This window comes from Pan paniscus, chromosome 11 (assembly GCF_029289425.2).
Source record: "Pan paniscus chromosome 11, NHGRI_mPanPan1-v2.0_pri, whole genome shotgun sequence".
NCBI classification, from domain to species: Eukaryota; Metazoa; Chordata; class Mammalia; order Primates; family Hominidae; genus Pan; species Pan paniscus.
Window position 1 is genome coordinate 58,002,288 of NC_073260.2, and position 27,393 is coordinate 58,029,680.

Here is a 27,393-nt window from a genome sequence, read left to right on the forward strand (position 1 = left end):
ATCTTAAAGGTCACGCAGCTGAATTTCTGAGCTTACGAAAAGGAAACCAGGTACTCAAAGAAGCTGTGACCCGCCAAAAGTCACCCAGCAAATTAATAGTGGAACCAAAGCAAAAATCAAATTTTCAGCATGTAATGTCCTTACACCACGTAAAAAAGGTTTGGGTTCCTTAGTTTGAGAAACATCAATACCCCTTCATAAATCAAGGGTATAAACTTTGCAGAAAAATTAAACTTCTTACCACCTGGCATCCAAACTGGAGTGAGAACAGCTTTGCCACATCTACATTCCCACTCCTACTCAGAAGACAGACTCCAAGAAGCATAAAACTTCTGGAGTCCTGGGGTAACCTGAGCAAAGCCCGTGATAGGTTTCCAGGAAGCAAGGGCGTGAGCAGGGGTGGAGACTGAAGCCCCATCCCTGCAAGGGTCCACTCTGAACCTCAAGGCCCATAATCCTCCCCCATATTTCTCTGCTCTGCCATTTTTGGGTGCTCTGTCAAGTCCCAAACCCCTCAGTAAGTCTGTCTTTTCTTCTACTCTAAGCACCTCTATTCTTCTAGCTCACCCTTTCACTGTGGTCCTGCCTTCCAGCTCTTTCCTTCTGTGCCCTCTGGGAACTCATTACATTTTCAAAAAGGACTATCTCAACATCATCACAGAATGCCCTTGTATAGCATAGCGTTTGAGAGTATGGCTTGGAAGCAACAGTCTGGATTTCTAATGCAGACTCCACCATTTACCAGTCACAAACCTTAACAAGTCACTTAATGTCTCTGAACTTCAGTATCTTCCACTGTAAAATGAAGGTATCCATTGTGAAGATTAAATAAGATGATGCACAGGATAATGCCTGGCACACAAAAAAATAATAAAACAACAAAAAAAGGGTTGACTATACATCCTCAACTCCACTGAAGCCTAGACCACCATTTTCAATGCCCTTGTAGAACTCATTATTTCCATAGTTTGTCTACCATAGCATCAGGAAACATTTCTGGTAAATTTCCATCAATTCCTGGTTACTGGTGTTCATAAAAAGAAGCAAGTAGGCTAGGCGCCGTGGCTCAAGCCTGCAATCCCAGCATTTTGGGAGGCCGAGGCGGGCGGATCATGAGGTCAGGAGATTGAGACCATCCTGGCTAACACGGTGAAACCCCGTCTCTACTAAAAATACAAAAAAAAAATTAGCCAGGCTTGGTGGCGGGCACCTGTAGTCCCAGCTACTCAGGAGGCTGATGCAGGAGAATGGCGTGAACCTGGGAGGCGGAGCTTGCAGTGAGCCGAGATCGGGCCACTGCACTCCAGCCTGGGCGATGCAGCGAGACTCAGTCTCTAAAAAAAAAAAAAAAAAAAAAAAAAAAGCAAGCAAGCAAACAAAATGACAATCTCACTTATCCTTTTAGACAAATATCAGCTGATTACAGCAACCTCTACCATTTCTAGCAAGTGTCATCTTCCAAATGGGTCATTTTCTTACATCCATCACCATCTTCTCAATTCCTCAATCTTCAATTTCCTTGTAGATGACACTTAAGTGCTAGGAACTTGCAATTCCTTCATGTGTAAATGATCTTCACTGTTGCTCCTTTTCAGCACCCATGCCATGGACCTACTTGGAACTTCTCATGACCTAGGATGGTACCATCTTTTTTTTTTTTTTTTTGAGACGGAGTCTCGATCTGTCACCCAGGCTGGAGTGCAGTGGTGCAATCTAGGCTCACTGCAAGCTCCGCCTCCCGGGTTCTTGCCATTCTCCTGCCTCAGCCTCCCGAGTAGCTGGGACTACAGACGCCCACCACCACGCCCGGCTAATTTTTTTTTTTTTTTTTTTTTTTTGTATTTTTAGTAGAGACGGGGTTTCACCGCGTTATCCAGGATGGTCTCGATCTCCTGACCTCGTGATCAGCCTGCCTTGACCTCCCAAAGTGCTGGAATTACTGGCATGAGCCACCGTGCCCAGCCAAGATGGTACTATCTTTAAGGATTTTTTTTTTTTTTTTTAGACGGAGTCTAGCTCTGTCGCCAGGCTGGAGTGCAGTGGTGTGATCTCGGCTCACTGCAACCTCCGCCTACTGGGTTCACGCCATTCTCCTGCCTCAGCCTACCAAGTAGCTGGGACTACAGACGCCCGCCACCACGCCCGGCTAATTTTTTGTATTTTTAGTAGAGACGGGGTTTCACTGTGTTAGCCAGGATGGTCTCGATCTCCTGACCTCGTGATCCGCCCACCTCGGCCTCCCAAAGTGCTGGGATTACAGGCTTGAGCCACTGCACCCGGCCGCATACTTTTTAAAATAATAAATTATCCAATACTATCTAACTATGGAGACTATCATTGGGTTCATTCATAAGATATAGTGACCTTAACCCCATTCATTCAAACCATATCAGATTCTCTTTTTTTAGTGCATTGAAACATTATTCTTTGCCAACCTTCTGTATTGACAAACATCAGGATGGCACCAAAAATCTAAAATATGCAATTCTATAAAATGTGGCAGTTGTAAATGTGAATTTGGTGGAAACTTAATACCTGAACCATTATTTCCTCAGTTGGCAAAGTGAAGCTGTTTCCTCTTCTTTATGAGATTGCAGCAGAGACATGCAATTTAAAAAGCAAGAGAGAATTAGGGATCACTCAGGCCCAACTCGATTCCACCATAACCCTCATTTTTCAACCAAAGTAAAAGAATCTCATGCATGTTGCCTGACTAGCTGTTGGAGATGTTCTTGTTAGGACCCCTTCATGAGTAGTACCATGTCTTCTGGCTCTCGGCCTGCTGCTCTGTCCACATGACATAGAAGAGTCACAACAAGGTGACAGACAGTCACAAGTGCTGCAAAACCATTGAACAAATGAACAACTGTGGGTTCCTTGTCAGTTACTAGCAAAACATAGGTGCAAAACTAAAATTGTTATATTTATATTTATACCATTAATAAATGTTACAAGGTTATAAACATCATACAATGTATGAGGGATTCCTGTTATCTTTCTTATAAACCCACTGTATAGATGCTTTCCCGCACATGCTCTTCTATCAGAGACCCTTTTCCTGTTTCTGCCTGCCTTCTTGATCTCATCCAAAAGGTCAGAAGAGTCTGGCTCTCACCTGCAGGTTCAGGGAAGCCCCAGTAGCACACTCATGGCTTTCTACTCTCTCCTATTCTCCACTGCAACTTAAAGATCCTTCACATCTTACCTCAAGACAAAAACTCCATGGTCACGGCAAAGCATTAAGTATAACTACTATATATTTTTTACAAATATACTTTAAATTATCTCATATCAATGAAAAGAAACACATATATGGAGTAAAAAAAAAAAAGTCATTCACTTCACACCACTGGCTCTCTCACTTGGGGATCAGGGAACACTAATTTCTTGAAGATCCTTCCAGAAATAATCCTGTACCTTTATATGCATGTATATGTATAAATCTTTTTTGGAAATTTCAACTGAGAACATATTTTGGGGTTCCCACGACTACATCATGGTCATGATTTGCTCAGTGATTCACCGGAAGGACTCATATAAGTCAAAAAGTTATGCTTACAGCTAAGATATATTACTGCAAAGGATACTGTGCAGGAACTGTGAGACACATATTTTGCATGCATAAGCAAAGACTAGAGAGGTCAGGCCCAGGTTTCCACGTTCCTTCTCTCGCGAGAATTGTGCAGACACGCCCTTTCTGGCTGCAAACTGTGGAGATGTGTGGCAGGCATCTCCACCTCAGAAAGTCCGCTCATTAGTGACCAGCCTGCCCAACATGGCGAAATCCCGTCTCTTCTAAACATACAAAAAATTAGCCGGGCGTGATGACGGGCACCTGTAATCCCAGCTACTAGGGAGGCTGAGGCAGGAGAATTGCTTGAATCCGGGAGGCTGAGCTTGCAGTGAGCCGAGATTACGCCATTGCACTCCAGCCTGGGTGACCAGAGCGAAACTCTGTCTCAGACAAACAACAAAAAAAGTCCACTCAAATCTCAGAATCCAGAGTTCTTAAAGGCTGCTGATCACACAGCTACCCAACCAGCCAAGTTGCAGATGCCAAACAGGCACCAGGTACACATCATTAATTTTCATGTTTAAACAATGCTGTCAGCCCAGTACATCCTGACCCACTGCCTGGGCCATAGAGAATACAATCTTAATCACTGACCAAGAGAACATTCCTGACGTTAGTTCTCTTCCCTGTGGCTCCAAGCTTTCCCAGAGATTAAAAAGAGCTGAGTAAAACAAACCTACTGTAGTAACTTTTTATGCACGGAGCACAATATGCACACTATTCTGTATTTTGCCTTTTTAAAAGGCAATATATATTAACGTTATCAGTAAATATGACCTTATTTTTTCATGGCTGCATGTTATTCTGGGGCATGGAGGCACTATTATTTGCTTAGTCAGCCACCTATTGCTGGAGAACTGGACCTGTACTATTTCACTGTTATAAAAATTGATACAATTAACATCTCCATTTAGCGGGGGATATGAGTATTTCTCATAAGAATCACCATTTAGAAAAGAATGAATATGGCCGGTCTTGGTGGCTCATGCCTGTAATCCTAGCACTTTGGGAAGCCAAAGCAGGCGGATCACAAGGTCAGGAGTTCGAGACCAGCCTGGCCAATATGGTGAAACTAAAAAAAAAAAAAAACAAACAAAAATAGCCGGGCATGGTGGCAGGCACCTGTAGTCCCAGCTACTCAGGAGGCTGAAGCAAGAGAATCGCTTGAACCGGGGAAGTGGAGGTTGCAGTGAGCCAAAATTGCACCACTGTACTCCAGCCTGGGTGACAAGCAAGACTCCATCTCAAAAAAAAAAAAAAAAAAAAAGAAGAAAAGAAAAGAATGAATATGAAAGTGGACTTACAGTAACCCACCAGCCTCCTTGTGGATTGCCTTCTTCCACTCAGAAAAGTTGTCATTTATTTATTTGTATGACATTGCCAATTATCCCTCTTGTGTTATTTTTAAAATTTTCCCACCAGCTGTCTAAATGACTGTCACCTCCTCCCCACACCCTAAGGCAGCAATTTCTGATTTGGAACCATGGGAATTTCACTTTCACAATTTCATCTGCCAACATGCAATAACATCTGTCTCTATGCTGATGTGGTTGTGCATCTGGGCCTGGGTTTAAATCTCTGTACCACCTTAACTAGCAAAGTGACATTATGCAACTGACAATCTCTTGTGATTTTTCTGTGAATTAATTGAATATTTACGTGTAACACACCAAGTGTTCTGCAAATGCTAGCTTTACTGGTTTATTTAGTATTCTAATTTAAATTGATAAAATTCTTTTTATGATTGTCTTCTGCTAAGCAGTAATATTTAAGGCTGATGTGTGATTTATATATTATTCCAAGACATATAACTACAAGAAATATGCTTTTCCTATCCATAGTTTTAAAAGCACTGTGTTAATCAACAGAATATTATTAAACATTTGGACAGTATCAGTTTGAAAAGTTAAGTGAAGTTATATCTCATTGCTGTGACCCTTCTTTTGTGGTACGTTCTTCAAGGTAAAAACAAAATATGTATCAATCAAATGAAACACTGTTTTGTTCTGAATGTTAAATTCGCTTTAAGTAATTGCTTATTGTTTTTCTTCTAAAATACCATATTACCAGGATGTTCTAGGAACTTCTGTTTGGCAAAAGTAAAATCCTTGTCACATGAAGAACCTGCACGGTAGGAAAGAAAATTATCTTACAGTTTAAGTTGTCAGTGAATTTGAATAGTAATGCCCAACTTGAACTCATGAGAAGTAGTTAACCTTTTCAATTAGAGTTCTGATGAGTTTTTAATATAAGCAACAAATCCCTAATTATTATTACAGAAAGCACAAATTAGAGAAAAATTACAGTCCTCAAAGACATGGCTAAATCTAAACTCTTAGGTGCCTGGAAATTATTTACTGATAGAAGTAATTAGAGAAGAAACCTGGTGCTTTGTTCCACTAGAGCGATAGCTGCTGGGAAGAGGGCACCTCTCGGATGCATAGACATCAGGGAGCAGTGTCTGGAGCTGGGTTCTTTTTTTCTGAGATGGAGTCTTGCTCTGTTGCCCAGGCTGGAGTGCAGTGGTATGATCTCCGCTCACTGCAACCTCTGCCTCCAGGGTTGAAGCGATTCTCCTGCCTCAGCCTCCTGACTACCTGGGATTACAGGTGCCTGCCAACACACTCAGCTAGTTTTTGTATTTTTAGTAGAGAGGGGGTTTCACTGTGTTGGCCAGGCTGGTCTGGAACTCCTGACTGCAGGTGATTCACCTGTCTCTGCCTCCCAAAGTGCTGGGATTACAGGCGTGAGCCACCGCGCCTGGCCTGGAGCTGGGTTCTTAAGGCCCATCCAATTGCAGGGATAGGCAGTAGGTCAGGGTGGCACATGAACACAGTTTGGAAAAGTCTACACAATTTCAGACGGCTGAAAGTTGAGGTAAAAGGCCGAAATTAAACCAGTCTATTCCACAGAATAAATGTTCTTGTTGATATTTGAAGTGCACCCAAGAAGTACAGAGTTGCAAATGATTCACTAAATTTACTTCATTCTGCTCCAAGTACCTAAGGGTACAAGGAATTGGAATCTTCTGCCTTCCTTTTTAGGGGGCAGATGAGAAATAAGAGAAAGGGAAGCCTCTGAGAACAGGGAGGTAGAAGGGAGAGCAAAGGGTCTGTTGTAAGGGGTGTGGGAGAGACAGCAGATTTGGAAGCAGGGTACATCCAGCCCTCTCTGGCCTTCTTGGATAAGCCTCTCTCCCTCCCATCTTTGGGACTACAATGGGGATTACCTCGTTTTTGTTTTTTTGAAGAAAGCATGGTTACATTTGTCTTATATATTTTTTAATTTGTATGAATTTATGGGTAACAAGTGCAATTTTGTTACATGCATAGTGGTCAAGGCAGAACTTTTAGGGTATCCATCACCCAAATGCTGTAGATTGTACCCATTAGTAACTTCTCATCATCCCCCCACAATTCTGAGTCCCCACTGCCTATTATTCCACTGTCTACATCCATGCAGACACTTTTTTTAGCACTCACTTATGAGCGATATCTTTCTATATCTGGCTTATTTCGCTTAAGATAATCACCTCCAGTTCCAACCATGTTGCTGCAAAATACATGATTTCATTATTTTTGTGGCTGAATAGAATTCTATCAGGTATATATACCACATGTTCTTTATCCAGTCATCCACTGGTGGACCCTTAGGTTGATTCCATATCTTTTCTATTGTGAATAGTGCTGCAAGAAACATGAGTGCAGGTACCTCTTTGATATATTGATTTATTTTCCTTTGAGTAGATACCCAGTAGTAAGGTTGTGGGATCGAACAGTCGTTCTAGTTTTAGTTCTTTGGGAAATCTCTATTTTCAATAAAGGTTGTACTAATTTACATTCCCATCAACAGCATATAAACATTCCTTTTTCTCCATATCCTCACCAACATAGCAGATGAGACATTTTATCTTTTTAATAATAGCCATTTTAATGAAGATGATATCTTATTATGGTTTTAATTTACATTTCTCTGATGATTAGTGTTGAGCATTTTTTTTATATGCCCATGCTGGCCATTTGTGTGTCTTCTTTTGAAAAATGTCTATTTATATCCTTTGACCACTTTTAAAGAACATTATTTGTTCTTTTTCTTTTTTTTTTTAATTATTTTTTTAGACAGAGTTTCCCTCTGTCGCCAAGGCTGGAGTGCAATGTGGAGTGCAGTGGTGCAACTTTGGCTCACTGCAACCTCCACCTCCCAGATTCAAGGGATTCTTGCCTCTCAGCCTCCCGAATAGCTGGGATTACATGTGCCCACCACCATGCCCGGCTAATTTTTGTAGTTTTAGTAGAAACGGGCTATAGCTATGTTGGCCAGGCGGGTCTCAAACTCCTTAAGTGGTCCAGTCCTCCTGGCCTCTGAAAGTGCTGGGATTATAAACGTGAGCCACCATGCCTGACCTTGTTTGCACTTTTTGTTGTTGTTGAGGGAGTTGTTTGAGCTTCTTCTATATTATGGATATTAGTCCCCTATGGGATAAATAGTTTTCAAATATTTTCTCCTGTGCATTGTCTGTTTACACACCTGGTTATTTCTTTTGCTGTGCAGAAGCTTTTTAGTTTAATTGTCCCATTTGTCTAATTTTGGTTTTGTTCCCTGTCCTTTTAGGTCTTAAGTCATAAATTATTTGCCTAGACCAATGTCCAGAAGAATTTTCTCAAGGTTTTTAGTATTTTGATAGTTTTGGGTCTTATATTTAAGTCTTTAATACATCTTAAGTTGATTTTTGCATATGGTGAGAGATAAGGGTCTGTGTCCAGATTTGGTGCCTGCCAGTGGGTTGGTGGTCTCGCTGACTTCAAGAATGAAGTCACAGACCTTCACTGTGAGTGTTACAGCTTTTAAAGGTGGCATGGACCCAAAGAGTGAGCAGCAGCAAGATTCACTGTGAAAAGCGAAAGAACACAGCTTCCACACATGGAAGGTAACCCAAGCAGATTGCCACTGCCAGCTGAGGTGGCCAGCTTTTATTCTCTTATTTGTCCCTGCCCATGTTTGGTTTTTGTCCTATCAGAGTGCCCTTTTTTCAATCCTCCCCGTGATTGGCTACTTTTAGCTACTGCTGATTGGTGCATTTTACAGAGCACTGATTGGTGCATTTTACAGAGTGTTGATTGGTGCATTTTACAATCCTCTTGCTAGCTACAGAGCACTGATTGGTGCATTTTACGATCCTCTTTTAAGACAGAAAAGTTCTCCAAATCCCCACTCGACCCAGGAAGTCCAGCTGGCTTCACCTCTCAGGTTCTGTTTTATCTTCCTGCATATGGCTATCTAATTTCCCAGCACCATTTATTGAAAAGGATGTCCTTTCTTCAGTGTCTCTTCCTGTTAGTTTTGTCAAAGACCAGTTGGCTGTAACTATGTCGCTTTATTTCTGGGTTCTGTATTTTGTTTTATTGATCTATGTGTCTGTTTTTACAGAAGTATTACACTGTTTTGGTTACCATAGCCTTGTAACATAATTTCATATCAGGTAACGTGATGCCTCCAGTTTTGTTCTTTTTGCTTAGAATTGATTTTGCTATTTGGGCTCTTTTTTCTGGTTCCATAAGGATTTAACATTGTTTTTTCTAATTCTGTGAAAAATGACATTGGTATTTTGATAGGGATTGCATTTCATCTATAGATTGCTTTGGGCATTATGGTCTTTTTTTTTTTTTTTTTTGAGATGGAGTCTTGCTCTGTCACCCAGGCGTGATCTCAGCTCACTGCAAGCTCCGCCTCTCAGGTTCATGCCATTCTCCTGCCTCAGCCTCCCAAGTAGCTGGGACTACAGGCGCCCGCCACCACACCTGGCTAATTTTTTTTTTTGTATTTTTAGAGACGGGGTTTCACTGTGTTAGCCAGGATGGTCTTGATCTCCTGACCTCGTGATCTGCCTGCCTCGGCCTCCCAAAGTGGGTCATTTTAACAATATTAATTTTTCTGATCCATAAGCATGGAATATTTTTCCATTCGTTTGTCTCATTGACAGTTTCTTTCATCAGTGTTTTATAGTTTTCCTTGTAGAGATGTTTCACCTCCTTGCTTAAATGTATTCCTAGGTAGTTTATTTTTTGTAGCTCTTGTAAATAAGATTTCCTTCTCAGCTAGTTTGTTATTGGTGTATAGAAATGCTACTGATTTTTGTATATTACTTTTGTATCAATTTTACTAAATAACCTTACTAAATTCATTTATCAAATCCAAGAGTGTGTTGGTGGAGTCTCTAGGTTTTTCTAGACATGTAATCCTATCATCAGCAAACGGAAATAATTTGATTTTCTCTTTTCCAATTTGAATGTCTTTTAATTCTTTCTCTTACCTGATTGCTGTGGCTAGGACTTCTAATACTATATCAAATAGGAGTGGTGAAAGTGGGAATACTTGTTTTGTTCCAGTTCTTGAGAAAATGCTTTCAACCTTTCCCCCATTCAGTATGATGTTGGTTGTGGGTTTGTCATATAAGCCTTTTATTATTTGAGGTATGTTACTTCAATGTCAAGTTATTTGAGGGTTTTTTTTTATCATGAAGGGATGCTGAATTTTATCAAATGATTTTTCTGCATCTATTGAGGTTTTTAATCCTTCATTCTATTTTCGTGATGTATCACATTTATTAATTTGCATATGTTGAACTATCCTTCCATTCCTTATGTACAACCCACTTGATCATGGTGTATTACCTTTTTGATGTGCTCTTGAATTCCATTTGCTAGTATTTTGTTGAGGATTTTTGTGTCTATGTTTATCAGAGATATTGGCATGTAGTTTTCTTTTTTTGTTTTGTTTTGTCTTTGTCTGGTTTTAGTATCAGAGTGATACTGGCCTTGTTACATGAGGAATGAAGAAGTCCCTCCTCCCAGATTATTTGGAACAGTTTCAGGAAGATTGGTATTAGTTCTTCTTTGTACATTTTATGGAATTCAGCTATGAATCCATCAGGTCCTGGACTTTTTTTTTCCATGGGAAATTTATTTATTACTGATTCAATCCTGCTACTCATTATTGGTCTATTCAGGTTTTCAGTTTCTTCCTTCTTCAATCTTAGGAGGTTGTATGTTTCCAGGAATTTAGCCATTTCCTCGGGATTTTTTTGGTTTGTGAGCATGTAGTTGTTCATAATAGTCACAGATGAAATTTTGTTTTTCTGTGGTATCACTTGTAAGTCTTCTTTTCATTTCTGATTTTGTCTCTTCTCTTTTCTTGGTTTCTAGCAGTTTATCAATTTTGTTTCTCTTTTCAAAGAACCAACTTTTTGTTTCATTGCTCCTTTGAATGGTATTCTTACATAGATGCAATGATAATATGTCCTATAGGCTTTAGAAGAATCTTAGTGCATTGTCAAAGAAACATTTTTAGTTGAGCACATACCTTATGAGCAAAGGAGTGGCATTAGATCTTCATAGTAGAAACAGTTATAGTGTTTCTAATACATGTGTTTCTTAGAGAGAATCTAACAACATTGAAAGGGCCTACTCACAAAGGCCACTGTGCAAAGATAACAGGAAACTCCCCAAAAGCTTATCTTCAAGTTAGCTGCATCAAGTCCTGTGGTGCTTGAAAATCTCTCCATTAATGCTGAATTGAAGACTACAGGGAGATGAAAAGACTGTAGGATTAATATGCTTCATCACAATAATCTATAATATTAAGAAATAATTTAAAATTGTTGAACAAATATGTCATGGTGTTATGTCCCAAAGGTTCATTATGGGCTATTGAATTAATAACTTTATAAATCTATGCACATATCACCTAAGACATAAAACTATTTTGAAAAGAAACAGTAGAATTTGATATACAAACATTTTAGAACTCGAATTGCCTTGTAAAGATGTCCACATATGATTGGGAAAGAAGGCAGACCTTCCCAGAGGGAGTGAGTAAAGCATCATCAGCAAATAATAAGTTAAACAAAGTGAATAAAAGCTTATTGTTAGGTATGTAATGTTTGTGACAATATTGTAGGAAATATTGTACATAAAATGCTGTATGGAGTATAAACTCAGATGTAACAGGATCATATTTGAAAATAGTAAATATGTTTAATATTCTTCTTCTTAGTAAATCATGTTCCCTAGCCATCATTTTACCTTATTGCAATACCAATCCAAAAAAAGGAGAATAAGAGGCCATGTAGTTCCACATCAGCCCAGAAAAAGCGTCCCCTCTTTCTGGTCATGACAGATTATGAGAATGAAAAGGGGATGAAGGCAGAAAGTTCAGGAGGTGAGACACGTATCTAAACTCCTGTATCAGAGCTAAAGTCCCAGAAGTCAAGTCTTCTTAGCTACACTGAGGAACAAGTGAAGAAGAGATGATGACTTTAATTTATCTTCCTACTTGAGTTTTTGAAGGGAGATCACTTGGCAGGGTACTTGTGGTAGCCTGTTCAACAAATGTTTCCGGTTCTTTTCCCTTTCAGGTACACAGCATAATTGTAATTCCTGTCCACTTGAGGTAGGGTGGAACTATGTAACTAATTCTGCCCAATGACTTGTGAGTGGAAGTGGAAGCATTTGATTACCAGAGTGAGACCATCCAGAGCTCTTCTTTTCCCTCTGGCACAGAGTTTTTCACATGTCTTTCAAGACAACACATATATTAGCTGAGAATCTGGGTACAAATTAACAGAGGAAATGATCAGGAAGTTAATTGAGTCTGTAGTCAAGGGCAGAAATGCTACTCAATGCCAGCAATCAGGTAGGCCTTACAATCAGAGTTTGGAGTGCCTATAGCATCAGCAGAAATGATGTGGCACCCATCAGCAAAGGGCGATGTACTTGTTTCTGGGAGTATGGCCTATACCAACTGAATGGCCAGTGGGACGTAGCAACCACAGACTTTGGAAGTGGTGTTAAAGAAAACACCTGTGATTAAGTATAGATTAACTATACCTTAGTGATGTCATCTAAGGACCTAAGGACTGAAGGACCTGACCAGTGGAGACCAACACAGATACTCATATGTCCCAAGAAACTCTCTCCACCCACTCAATGCCATGAATTTACATGAGCCCTCATATGCCCAAATTCCACCTTGGAAAACATTAGCGAGAGGACATGAAAATCTGGAAGACAACACTTACTGGAAAAGATCTCATCTAAAATAGGCTATTCAACCCGTTAGAGATTAGGCCACTGACTTACATTTGGGTTTTTCCAAATCTAGGCAAATACTTCTGTATTAGTTTTGACTAAAAATGGAATTACAAGCAGGTAGTCATTTCCTATAACATCTCCAATACTAGAGATTGTTGACGATACTGGAAAGAAAAATGATTAATTCATTTTCATGACATTTTCTAGGCTCTAAAGCAGGGATCTTAAAAATCAGAGCAGCCAAATGCTTCTACTCTGTAGGATTAATCTATGGCAACATCTTAATGAGTCTTTTGCTTATCTGGTGCCTATCTTCACACATGTTGACACCTATACATATTGGGTAAATTATGATATGATAAAGCTAAAAGTGCTGATCATAGGTAATGATAAATATCATTTGCACAAACAGATTAATTCACTCAGAATTGACATACCTGACTCCTTGGCCACATTTACCATTGATGCTGTTATGTTTGACTGCAGATATCAGATTCATTTGACATTCAAAATGTCATTTAATACAACTCAGAGGAAAGGGTGAAATAAAAATAAAGGGTCTATTGGCTCTCATATTTCTAGTAACTATTAGAAGAAGTAGTAAACAGAAGTTCATATCTCATGGCTACAAGCAGAATGTTTCCCTGTACAGTCATACAACTTTATCAATGCTGTATTCCAAATGCTTTTTTATTAGATTTGAGTCACTGCACTTAAGATCTGGGAACACTGACCAGCTCCATCTGGCTGGCCTTTGTATCTGTGAACAAAGTAGAGAAATACACAAGGGTTATGATTTTTTTTGGGGGGGAAGCTGAGAAAAAAGGGTCACTATTATGAAGTTTGAGCCTAAACTTTTTGGATATATTAACATTAAATACAACATGTATCAGTAAACATTTAGATTTTATAAATTATATATTTTAATAATTTTTGTTATGTATTTATTTGAAAAAACCAGTTTTATACCATATTCTATTTTGAGATATTGCATTCTAATAAATAGTGGTGAGTTCATATGGCTAAAAGTGTCATAAAGAAATGCTTAGGGGTGAACTTTCCTATTGTTAAGTATTTTGCTTGTATTTTGTAATCTGATTTTAAGCTATGGTGATCGGTTGTGCACTAATAATGGTATTTCTCAAAGGAAGAAATAGTATAATATAAAAAGTATTTCATAAAGTGCTCAATTAATTCTGTTGTTGTTTTTTTGTTTTTTGAGACGGAGTGTCTCTCTGTCGCCCAGGCTGGAGTGTAGTGGCGCGATCTCGGCTCACTGCAAGCTCTGCCTCCAGGGTTCACGCCATTCTCCTGCCTCAGCCTCTGGAGTAGCTGGGACTACAGGCACCCGCCAGCACACCCGGCTAATTTTTTGTATTTTTGGTAGAGACGGGGTTTTACCGTGTTAACCAGGATAGTCTCGATCTCCTGACCTCGTGATCCGCCCGCCTCGGCCTCCCTTGTGTTGTTTGTTTGTTTGTTTGCTTGTTTGTTTGTTTGTTTGTGACGGAGTCTCGCTCTGTCGGCCAGGCTGTAGTGCAGTGGCGCGATCTCGGCTCACTGCAAGCTCCACCTCCCGGGTTCACGCCATTCTCCTGCCTCAGCCTCCCAAGTAGCTGGGACTACAGGCGCTGCCACCACGCCCGGCTAATTTTTTGTATTTTTAGTAGAGACAGGGTTTCACCGTGTTAGCCAGGATGGTCTCCATCTCCTGACCTCGTGATCCGCCTGTCTCGGCCTCTCAAAGTGCTAGAATTACAGACCGTACCTGGACTCTCCAAGGTTTATTGGTATTTGTCTTTTCCCTCTGTCTTCACATGGTCTTTCCTTTGTGTGTGTCTGTGTCCTAATCTCTTCAATATGACACCACTCATATTAGCTTCATATCCATCTCTATGACCTCATTTTACCTTGATTACTTCTTTAAACGTTCTTTCTTCAAATATCACATTATGAGGTACTGGGGGTCAGGACTTCAACCAGTGAATTTTAGAGATACACAGTTTGGCCCACAACATAAATGAACCTCGAAAACATTATGCTAAGTGAAATAAATGAGACATAAAAGGAGAGATATTGTACGATTACACTTACATGAGATACATGAATAGTCAAATTCAGAGACAAAAAGTAGAAGAATGGTTACCAAGTCCTGGGGAAAGGGTTGGAGGAATGCGGAGTTATTGTTTAATGCGCAGTTTTGGGATGACACGAAAGTTCTGAAGGTGGATAGTTATGATAATTGCACAATAATGTGAATACAGTTAATGCCACTGAATTGAATATTTAAAAATCGTCAAAAAGATAAATTTTATGTTATGCATATTTTACCACAATAAGAAAGAAAACTCTAGAAATAAAAATATAGTAACAGAAATGAAGAATGCCTAGCAATGCATTGGAGAGGGAATAAATGGTATTAAAATTAAATCTTTTATTTTTCTTATTCTTAATCTGTGTAAAGCATAACATTTAAAAATAATAGTATTACAATGTATTGCATGATTATTAAATATGAATAAGTGCAATTAATGATAGCAGTATTACAAGGGACATGAGAGAGAAGTTGAGAATATTCTGTATGAGGTACCTATACTGTACACAAAGTAATATAATGACATCTGAAAGTGGACTGAGAGTACAGAATCGTATATTGTAAACTGTAGAGCAACCATTAAAAACCTTTTTAAGAGAAGTGTAATTACTATTCTAAGAAAGGAAATAAAATGGAATCATATAAAATGATCAATTAAAAAGAAGACAGAAAAAGAGTAGGAAATAACAAACAGCAAATTCAATGAGCAGAAAACAATGACAAACATAGTAGATGTCACTCCACCTATATCAATAATCACTTCAATTATGAATGGTTTAAAAATGCTATTGTAACTGTACTCCATTTGCTTAAGAAGGTAGATGAAAAGCTATATACATTAAGGAGAGACATGGAAGATACAAACACTAAAATAAAACTTCTAAAGGTAAAAATACAATATCTGATGTAAAAATTCATTGGATTAGATTAACAGCAGATTAAACATTGCAAAGGAAAAGATTCATGAATAAAAATCATAGCAACTGAAACTATACAACATGTCACACACAGATTTAAAAAAAGACTGAAAATGATGAAGAGGGAATCTGTAAGCTAGATAAACTGCAAGCAGCTTAATATATGTAAGATTGGAGTTCCCAAAAAGTAGTAAAGAGGAGAATAATAAAAATGAGGGCCAGGTGCAGTGGCTCACACCTGTAATCCCAGCACTTTGGGAGGCTGAGGTGGGCGGATCATTTGAGGTCAGGAGTTCAAGACCAGCCTGGCCAACATGGTGAAACCCTGTCTCTAATAAAAATACAGAAATTAGCTGGGCGTAGTAGTGGGGGCCTGTAATACCAGCTACTTGGGAGGCTGAGGCATAAGAATTGCTTGAAACTGTGAGGTGGAGATTATAGTGAGCCGAGATTGTGCTAATTCAACTCTAGCCTGGGCAATATAGCGAGACTCAGTCTCAAAAAACAAACAAACAAAAAAAACAACAACGAATATTTGAGTACACAATGGTTGAATATTTACAAATTTCATGGTAACTACAAATTCACAATTCCAAAAATCTCAATAAACTCAAACATGAAAAAATTACAAGGCACATTAAAGTCACATTGTTTAAGACTACTGATGGACAGCGTTAAATGCATCCAGATGTGGAGCACATGAGATACAAACTAACAAAGAATGAGAAAAGAATGAAAGCATATTCCTCATTGAAAGAAATGCAATCAAGAAAACAAGTATAGCTTTTCTATAATACGGAAAGAAAATAAAAGTACTGAAATAGTTCTATAGTATTTGTACTCAGGGAAATCAGATTTTCACAAATGAAGGCAAAATAAAGAGCTTTTCAGACATGCAAAAGCGAAAAGAAATCAGTAGCAGAACCATATCACAAAGAAATGCTAATGGAAATTCTTCAGGTGGAAGGAAATGACACCCAGTGAAATCTACCTCTATTCAAAGGAATGAAAAGCATCAGAAATTACAGCTACATGAGTAAATATTTGTTTCTTATTATGTAAATTTCTTTTTTTATTATTACTATTATTTTTAAATTATAGTTTCAGTTCTGGGGTACATGTGCACAACATGCAGGTTTCTTAACGTATGTATACATGTGCCATGTTGGTGTGCTGCACCCATTAACTTGTCATTTACATTAGGTATATCTCCTAATGCTCTCCCTCCCCTCTCCCCCCACCCCACAACAGGCCCCAGTGTGTGATGGGGGCCTGTGTCCAAGTGTTCTCATTGTTCAACTCCCACCTATGAGTGAGAACATGTGGTGCTTGGTTTTCTGTCCTTGCGATAGTTTGCTCAGAATGATGGTTTCCAGCTTCATCCATGTCCCTACAAAGGACATGAACTGATCCTTTTTTATGGCTGCATAGTATTCCATGGTGTGTATGTGCCACATTTTCTTAATCCAGTCTATCATTTTTGGACATTTCGGTTGGTTCCAAGTCTTTCCTATTGTGAGTAGTGCCACAATAAACATACGTGTGCATGTGTCTTCATAGCAGCATGATTTATAATCCTTTGGGTATATACCGAGTAATGGGATGGCTGGGTCAAATGGTATTTTTAGTTCTAGATCCTTGAGGAATCGCCACACTGTCTTCCACAATGGTTGAACTAGTTTACAGTCCCACCCACAGTGTAAAAGTGTTCCTATTTCTCCACATCCTCTCCAGCACCTGTTGTGTCCTGACTTTTTAATGATTGCCATTCTAACTGGTGTGAGATGGTGTCTCATTGTGGTTTTGATTTGCATTTCTCTGATGGCCAGTGATGATGAGCATTTTTTCATGTGTCTGTTGGCTGCATAAAAGTCTTATTTGAGAAGTGTCTGTTCATATCCTTTGCCCACTTTTTGATGAGATTGTTTGATTCTTTCTTGTAAATTTGTTTAAGTCCTTTGTAGATTCTGGATATTAGCCCTTTGTCAGATGAGTAGATTGTAAAAATTTTCTCTCATTCTGTAGGTTGCCTGTTCACTCTGATGGTAGTTTCTTTTGCTGTGCAGAAGCTCTTTAGTTTAATTAGATCCCATTTGTCAATTTTGTCTTTTGTTGCCATTGCTTTTGGTATTTTAGTCATGAAGTCCTTGCCCATGTCTATGGCCTGAATGGTATTGCCTAGGTTTTCCTCTAGGGTTTTTATGGTTTGAGGTCTAACATTTAAGTCTTTAATCCATCTTGAATTAATTTTTGTATAAGGTGTAAGGAAGGGATCTACTTTCAGCTTTCTACATATGGCTAGCCAGTTTTCCCAGTACTATTTATTAAATAGGGAATCCTTTCCCCATTTCTTGTTTTTGTCAGATTTGTCAAAGATCAGATTGTTGTAGATGTGTGGTATTATTTCTGAGGGCTCTGCTCTGTTCCATTGGTCTCTATCTCTGTTTTGGTACCAGTACCATGCTGTTTTGGTTACTGTTGCCTTGTAGTATAGTTTGAAGTCAGGTGGTGTGATGCCTCCAGCTTTGTTCTTTGGGCTTAGGATTGTCTTGGCAATGCAGGCTCTTTTTTGGTTCCATATGAACTTTAAAGTAGTTTTTTCCAATTCTGTGAAGAAAGTCATTGGTAGCTCGATGGGGAAGGCATTGAATCTATAAATTACCTTGGGCACTATGGCCATTTTCACGATATTGATTATTCCTACCCATGAGCATGGAATGTTCTTCCATTTGTTTGTGTCCTCTTTTATTTTGTTGAACAGTGGTTTGTAGTTCTCCTTGAAGAGGTCCTTCACATTCCTTGTAAGTTGGAGTCCTAGGTATTCCATTCTCTTTGAAGCAATTGTGAATGGGAGTTCACTCATGATTTGGCTCTCTGTTTGTCTGTTATTGGTGTATAGGAATGCTTGTGATTTTTAGACATTGATTTTGTATCCTGAGACTTTGCTGAAGTTGCTTATCAGCTTAAGGAGATTTTGGGCTGAGATGATGGGGTATTCTAAATATACAATCATGTCATCTGCAGACAGGGAAAATTGGACTTCCTCTTTTCCTAATTGAATACCCTTTATTTCTTTCTCCTGCCTGATTGCCCTGGCCAGAACTTCCAACACTATGTTGAATAGGAGCGGTGAGAGAGGGCATCCCTGTCTTGTGCCAGTTTTCAAAGGGAATGCTTCCAGTTTTTGCCCATTCAGTATGATATTGGCTGTGTGTTTGTCATAAATAGCTCTTATTATTTTGAGATACATCCCATCAATCCTAGTTTATTGAGAGTTTTTAGCATGAAGGGCTGTTGAATTTTGTTGAATGCCTTTTCTGCATCTATTGAGATAATCATGTGGTTTTTGTCTTTGGTTCTGTTTATATGATGAATTAAATTTATTGATTTGTATATGTTGAACCAGCCTTGCATGCCAGGGTTGAAGCCCACTTGATCATGGTGGATAAGCTTTTTGATGTGCTGCTGGATTTGGTTTGCCAGTATTTTATTGAGGATTTTTGCATCGATGTTCATCAGGGATATTGGTCTAAAATTCTCTTTTTTTGTTACGTCTCTGCGAGGCTTTGGTGTCAGGATGATGCTGGCCTCATAAAATGAGTTAGGGAGGATTCCCTCTTTTTCTATTGATTAGAATAGTTTCTGAAGGAATGGTACCAGCTCCTCTTTGTACCTGTGGTAGAATTTGGCTGTGAATCCTTCTGGTCCTGGACTTTTTTTGGTTGGTAGGCTATTAATTATTGCCTCAATTTCAGAGCCTGTTATTGGTCTATTCAGGGATCCAACTTCTTCCTGGTTTAATCTTGGGAGGGTGTATGTGTCCAGGAATTTATCCATTTCTTCTAGATTTTCTAGTTTATTTGCATAGAGGTGTTTATAGTATTCTCTGATGGTAGTTTGTATTTCTGTGGGATCAGTGGTGATATCCCCTTTATCATTTTTTATTGCATCTATTGGATTCTTCTCTCTTTTCTTCTTTATTAGTCTTGCTAGCAGTCTATTTTGTTAATCTTTTCAAAAAACCAGCTCTTGGATTCTTTGATTTTTTGAAGGGTTTTTTGTGTCTCTATTTCCTTCAGTTCTGCTCTGATCTTAGTTATTTCTTGCCTTCTGCTAGCTTTTGAATGTGTTTGTTGTTGCTTTTCTTGTTTTTTTTAATTGTGGTGTTAGGGTATCAATTTTAGATCTTTACTGCTTTCTCTTGTGGGCACTTAATGCTATAAATTTCCCTCTACACACTGCTTTAAATGTGTCCCAGAGATTCTGGTATGTTGTATCTTTGTTCTCACTGGTTTCAAAGAACATCTTTATTTCTGCCTTCATTTTGTTAGGTACCCAGTAGTCATTCAGGAGCAGGTTGTTCAGTTTCCATGTAGTTGAGCAGTTTTGACTGAGTTTCTTAATCCTGAGTTCTAGTTTGATTGCACTATGGTCTGAAAGACAGTTTGTTATAACTTCTGTTCTTTTACATTTGCTGAGGAGTGCTTCACTTCCAAGTATGTGGTCAATTTTGTAATAAGTGTGATGTGGTGCTGAGAAGAATGTATATTCTATTGATTTGGGGTGGAGAGTTCTGTAGATGTCTATTATGTCTGCTTGGTGCAGAGATGAGTTCATTTCCTGGATATCTTTATTAACTTTCAGTCTCGTTGACAGAAAGTTTCTGTCAATTCCTGGATATCCTTGTTAACTTTCTGTCTCGTTGACAGTGGGTTGTTAAAGTGTCCCATGATTATTGTGTGGGAGTCTAAGTCTCTTTGTAGGTCTCTAAGGACTTGCTTTATGAATCTGGGTGCTCCTGTATTGGGTGCATATATATTTAGGTTAATTAGCTCTTCTTGTTGAATTGATCCCTTTACATTATGTAATGGCCTTCTCTGTCTCTTTTGATCTTTGTTGATTTAAAATCTGTTTTTTCAGCGACTAGGATTGCAACCCCTGCTTTTTTTTGTTTTCCATTTGCTTGGTAGATCTTCTTCCATCCCTTTATTTTGAGCCTATGTGTGTCTCTGCACATGAGATGGGTCTCCTGAATACAGCACACTAATGGGTCTTGACTCTTTATCCAATTTGCCCCTCTGTGTCTTTTAATTGGAGTATTTAGCCCATTTACATTTAAGGTTAATATTGTTATGTGTGAATTTGATCATGTCATTATGATGTTAGCTGGTTATTTTGCTCATTAGTTGATGCAGTTTCTTCCTAGCCTCCATGGTCTTTACAATTTGGCATGTTTTTGCAGTGGCTGATACTGGTTGTTCCTTTCCATGTTTAGTGCTTCCTTCAGGAGCTCTTGTAAGGCAGACCTGGTGGTGTCAAAATCTCTCAGCATTTGTTTGTCTGTAAAGGATTTTATTTCTCCTTCAGTTATGAAGCTTAGTTTGGCTGGACATGAAATTCTGGGTTGAAAATTCTTTTCTTTAAGAATGTTGAACATTGGCCCCCATTCTCTTCTGCCTTGTAGAGTTTCTGCTGAGAGATCCGCTGTTAGTCTGATGGGCTTCCCTTTTTGCATAACCCGACCTTTCTCTCTGGCTGCCCTTCACATTTTTTCCTTCATTTCAACTTTGGTGAATCTGACAATTATGTGTCTTGGAGTTGCTCTTCTCGAGGAGTATCTTTGTGGCATTCTCTGTATTTCCTGAATTTGCATATTGGCCTGCCTTGCTAGATTGGGGAAGTTCTCCTGGATAATATCCTGCAGAGTGTTTTCCAACTTGGTTCCATTCTCCCCGTCACTTTCAGGTACACCAATCAGATGTAGATTTGGTCTTTTCACATAGTCCCATATTATTTGGAGGCTTTGTTCATTTGTTTTTACTCTTTTTTCTCTAAACTTCTCTTCTCACTTCATTTCATTCATTTGATCTTCAATCACTGATACCCTTTCTTTCACTTGATTGAATCAGCTACTGAAGCTTGTGCATGCATCACATAGTTCTCATGTCATGGTTTTCAGCTCCATCTGGTCATTGAAGGCCTTCTCTATGCTGTTTATTCTAGTTAGCCATTCATCTCATCTTTTTTCAAGGTTTTTAGCTTTTTGAGATGGGTTTGAATATCCTCCTTTAGCTCGGAGAAGTTTGTTATTACTGATCGATTGCAGAATGGCAAATGTTGCTGCCTGATCCTTCCTCTGGAAGCTTCGTCTCAGAGGGGTACTAGGCTGTATGAGGTGTCAGTCGGCCCCTACTGGGAGGTGTCTCCCAGTTAGGCTACTCGGGGGTCAGGGACCCACTTGAGGAGGCAGTCTGTCCATTCTCAGATCTCCGGCTCCATACTGGGAGAACCACTACTCTCTTCAAAGCTGTCTGACAGGGACATTTAAGTCTGCAGAAGTTTCTGCTGCCTTTTGTTCAGCTATGCTCTGCCCCTAGAGGTGCAGTCTACAGAGGCAGGAAGGCCTCCTTGATCTGCGGTGGGCTCCACCCAGTTCGAGCTTCCTGGCCACTTTGTTTACGTACTCAAGCCTCAGCAATGGCAGACACCCCTCCCCCAGCCTTGCTGCCACCTTGCAGTTTGATCTCAGACTGCTGTGCTAGCAGCGAGCAAGGCTCCGTGGGCGTGGGACCCTCCAAGCCAGGCACAGGATATAATCTCCTGCTGTGCCATTTGCTAAGGCCATTGGAAAAGCACAGTATTAGGGTTGGAGTGTCCTGATTTTCCAGGTACTGTCTGTCAGGGCTACCCTTGGCTAGGAAAGGGAATTCCCCAGCCCCTTCTGCTTCCTGGGTGAGGCAATGCCCCATGAGCTTTGGCTCACGATCCATGGGCTGCACCCACTGTCCAACAAGCCCCATTGAGATGAACCTGGTACCTCAGATGGAAATGCAGGAATCACTCATCTTCTGTGTCACTCATGCTGGGAGCTGTAGACTGGAGCTCTTCCTATTTGGCCATCTTGGAACCTCCCCTCATGTAAATTTCTTTTAAAGATAATTGATTAAACAGAACGATAACAATGTGTTGTTATTGCAACATATGTATATACAAATAAAGTATATGACAACAAAGCATAAAGACTGAGAGGGGAGAAATGCAAGTATACTGTTGTAAGGTTTGAATAGTATATGTGAAATGGTATAATTCACTTGAAGCTAGATTGTGATAAGTTTAAGATATATACTACTACCCCACAGCAAACACAAAATTAGCAAAGTAAAGAATTATAATTTTAAGCCAAAACATACCAGAGACAAGTCTCAATCAATTCAGAAGTTTATTTAGCCAAGGTTAAGGACATACCCGTGACATAGCCTTAGGAGGTCCTGAGAACATTTGCCCAAGGTGGTCTGGCTACAGCTTGAATTTCCATGTTTTAGGGAGGTATAAGACATGAATCAGTACATGTGAGACATACACTGGTTAGGTCTGGAAAGGTGGGGTGTATTAGGGTTCTCTAGAGGGACAGGACTAATAGGATAAATGTATATGTGAAAGGGAGTTTATTAAGGAGTATACACTGTCACAAGGTGAAGTCCGAAAATAGGCCATCTGCAAGCTGAGGAGCAAGGAAGCCAGTCTGAATTCCCAAATCTCAAAAATAGGGAAGCCGACAGTGCAGCCTTCAGTCTGTGGCTGAAGGCCCAAGAGCCCCTGGCAAACCACTGGTGTAAGTCCAAAAGTCCAAAAGCCAAAGAACTTGGAGTCCAATGTTCAAAGCCAGGAAGCATACAGCATGGGAGAAAGATGAAGGCCAGAACACTCAGCCAGTCTAGTCCTTCCACATTCTCCTGCCTGCTTTATTTTAGCTGTGCTGGCAGCTGATTAGATGGTGCCCACCCAGATTGAGGGTGGGTCTGCCTCTTCTAGTCCACTGATTCAAATGTCAGTCTTCTTTGGCAACACCCTCACACATACACCCAGGAACAACACTTCGCACCCTTCATTCCAATCAAGTTGACACTCAATATTAACCATCACATGGAGTAATGTGAAGGGGGAAGAAGGGGCAGTGGGGGGGTTGTGGCCTGCAAGTCATAAGTGGATTAAAAGATTTCCTGATTGGCAATTGGTTGAAAGCTTTTATCTAAAGACCTGGAATTAATAGAAGGGTTAAAATAAGGGGCTGTGGGGACCAAGGTTTTTATTATGCAGATAAAGCCTCCAGGTAGCAGGCTTCAGAAAGAATAGATTGTAAATGTTTTTTATCAGACTTAAAAAGGTACCAAACTCAGTTAATTCTCTCCCGGATCAGGAAGAAGACCTGAAAATAAAAGGAGATTTTCTATAGAAAGTAGATTTTCCCACAAGAGACAGCTTTGCAGGGCCATTTCAAAATATGTTTAAGAAATATAGCCAGGCACGTTGGCTCATGCCTATAATCCTAGCACTTTGGGAGGCTGAAGCAGGCAGATCACTTGAGGTCAGGAGTTTGAGACCAACCTGGCCAACATGGCAAAACCACGTCTCTACAAAAAATACAAAAAAATAAGCCAGGAATGGTGGCAGGCACCTGTAATCCCAGCTATTCAAGAGGCTGAGGCAGGAGAATCGCTTGAACCTGGGAGACGGAGGTTGTGGTGACTGAGCCAAGATCATGCCACTGCACTCCAGCCTGGGCAACAGAGGGAGACTCCATCTCAAAAAAAAAAAAAAAAGAACAAGAAGGAGAGAAAAGAAATATCTTTTGAGGTAAAATATTTTTATTTCTTTTAGGGCTTGCTGTCTGTCATGTTGGTATCTTAATGGCTACCAAGAGTCTGTTTCATCAGTCGTAAGGTCTCTGTTTTAATGTTAAATGCTGGTCAGCTGTGCCTGAATTCCAAAGGAAGGTGAGTATAGTGTGGCGTGTCTGACCTCTACTACCCATCATGGCCTGAACTGATTTTCCAGGTTAACTTAGGAATGCCCTTGTTTGAGAGGAGGGGTCCATTCAATTGGTTGATGGGCTTAGAATTTTACTTTTGATTTACATAGTTAATGAACCAGAAAGGAAGATGAAATGTAATAAAAATGTTTGATCCAAATGGAAAAAAAGAAGAAAAAAGAACAAAAATCAAAATTATGACTCAAACCTAACTATATAAATAATCATATTAAATGTAAATGGTTTAAACACCTCAATTAAAAGTCAGGAATTGTCATATAATTTTTTTAGGAAGACCCAATTCTATGCTGCTTACAAGAAATACACTTTATATATAAAGAAACAAAGAGGTTAAAAAATACATACCATGTTAACAGAAATCAACAGAAAGCTGATAAATCTAGCCAGATTAATCAGGCATTAGAAGAAAAAAATGCCAGTAGCAGGAATGAGAAAGGTGACATGATTTTAGGTTTTACAGATGTTAAAAGAATCATAATAAAATATATATAACTTCATGTCAATGATTTCCACAATTGTCATAAAATAGATGAACTCCTTGAAATACACAAACTACCATATCTCACTCAAGAAGAAATACATAATCTGAATAGCCCTACATCTGTTAGAGAAATACAATTTGTAGTTACAAAACCTTCACATAAAGAAAATGCCAGGCCCAAGTGGCTTCACTAGTGAATTATATCAAATATTTAAGAAGTAATACTAATTTTACATGAACTCTTCATAGAAAATTTTTGAGAAGGTAATTATTTCCTACCTCATTGTATGAAATTAGCATTACCCTGATATAAATGTCAAAGACATTACAAGAAAAGTAAACTAGAGACAATATCTCTCATGACATTAGTTGAAAAAATGCAATTTTAGCAATTAAATTACAGCATTATGTAAACAGAATAACACACAAGGACCAAGGGGGCTTATCCTAAGAATGTGAAATTGTTTGAACATTTAAAAATCAAACAGTGTACTAAGAAGAAGGAAGACAAAAACAGAAATGAAAAAGACATTGCAACTGATGTCACAGAAATCCAAAGATCATAAGAAACTGCTGTGAGAAAAAATACACCATAGATAACCTAGAATAAATGGATAAATTCCTAGAAACATACAACCTACCAAGAGTGCATCATGAAAGAAATAGGAAATTTAAACAGGCAAACAGTAAATAAGGAGATCGAATCAGTAATAAAAAAAAACTCCCAACAAAGCAAAGCCTCCGACCTGATGACTCTGCTGCTGAAGTCTACCAAATATTTAAAGAAGAATTAATACCAATCATTTTAAAACTCTTCCCAAAAAATCAAAAAGGAGAGAATATTTCCAAACTCATTTCACGAGGCCAGCATTATGTGAATTTAAAGACAGACAAAGACACTACAAAAAGAAAACTACAGGTCTAAGTCCCTGATTAATATAGATGCAAGGATCCTCAACAAAATAATTGCAAACCAAATTTAACAGCAAATTAATAGGATCATACACCATGACCAAGTGGGATTTATCCCTGAGTTGCAGGGATGGTTCAACATATGAAAATCAATTAATGTGATACAGTTAATAGAATGAAAGATAAAAATCACAAAATCATCTCAATAGATTTAAAAATAATAATTTGATAAAATTTGACACTTTTTCATGTTAGAAACTCTCAACAAACTAGGAAGAGATGGAAGTTACCTCAACATATTGAGGCCAGATATGAAAATCCCACAGCTAACACCACACTCAGAAGTAAAAAACTAAAAGCTTTTCCTCTAATATCAGGAAAAAGACAGGGATGTTCACTTTTACCACTTCTATTCAACATAGTAATGAAAGTCCTGCCCAGAATGATTATTCAAGATCAATACAAAAATACATCAAGTTCAGAAGGAAGAAGTGAAATTGTACCTGTTTAAACATGATCTAATATACAGAAAACTCTGAAGACTCCACAAAAAACTGTTAGAATTAATAAGTCAATTCAGCAAAGTAGTATGATAAAAAACAATATGTAAAAATCAATTGCATTTCTATACACCAAAAATAAACTCTCTGAAAGAAAATTAGGAAACCAATCCCATTTACAACATTATCAAAAATAATCAAATACTTAGGAATAAACTTAGCCAAGGAGGTAAAAGACACACTGCAAACTGCAAAACATTAATTTAAGAAATTCAAAAGGACACAAGTAAATGGAAAGACATACTGTGTTCATAGATTGGAAGTCTTAATATCTACACTACTCAAAGCAATCTACAAATTCAATTCAACCTCCATAAAAATCCTAATAGCATTTTTACAGACAGAGAAAAAACAATTCTAAGATTCATATATAATTGGAAAGTACCCTGAATAGCCAAAACAATCTTGAGAAGAAAGAGCAAGGCTAGAGGCATCACTTCCTAATTTCAAAATATATTGCAAAGCTATAGTAATTAAAATAGTATGTTAACAGCATAAAGATAGACATTTAAGACCAATGGGTTAGAATAGGGAGCCAAGAAATAGATCTGTGTATATACAGTCAATATATCTTTGACATGGGTGCCAAGAATGCACAATCAGGAAAGGACAGTCTCTTCAACAAATGCTGCTGGGAAAACTGGATATCTCCATGCAAGAGTAGAACTGGATCCTTGTCTTATACCATACACAAAAATTAAATCAAAATGGATTAAAAACTTAAATGCAAGGTGAGACTGTAAAGCTTCTATAAGAAAACACTGGGAAAAAGATTAATTTCCAAAATACGTTAGGAACTCAAACAACTCAGTAGATAAAACTAACAATCTGATTTTTTAAATGAGCAAAGGACTTGAATAGACATTTTTCCAAAGAAGAGAAATACCCACAGGTATATTAAAAGATGCTCAGTGTTACTAATCATCAGAAAAATG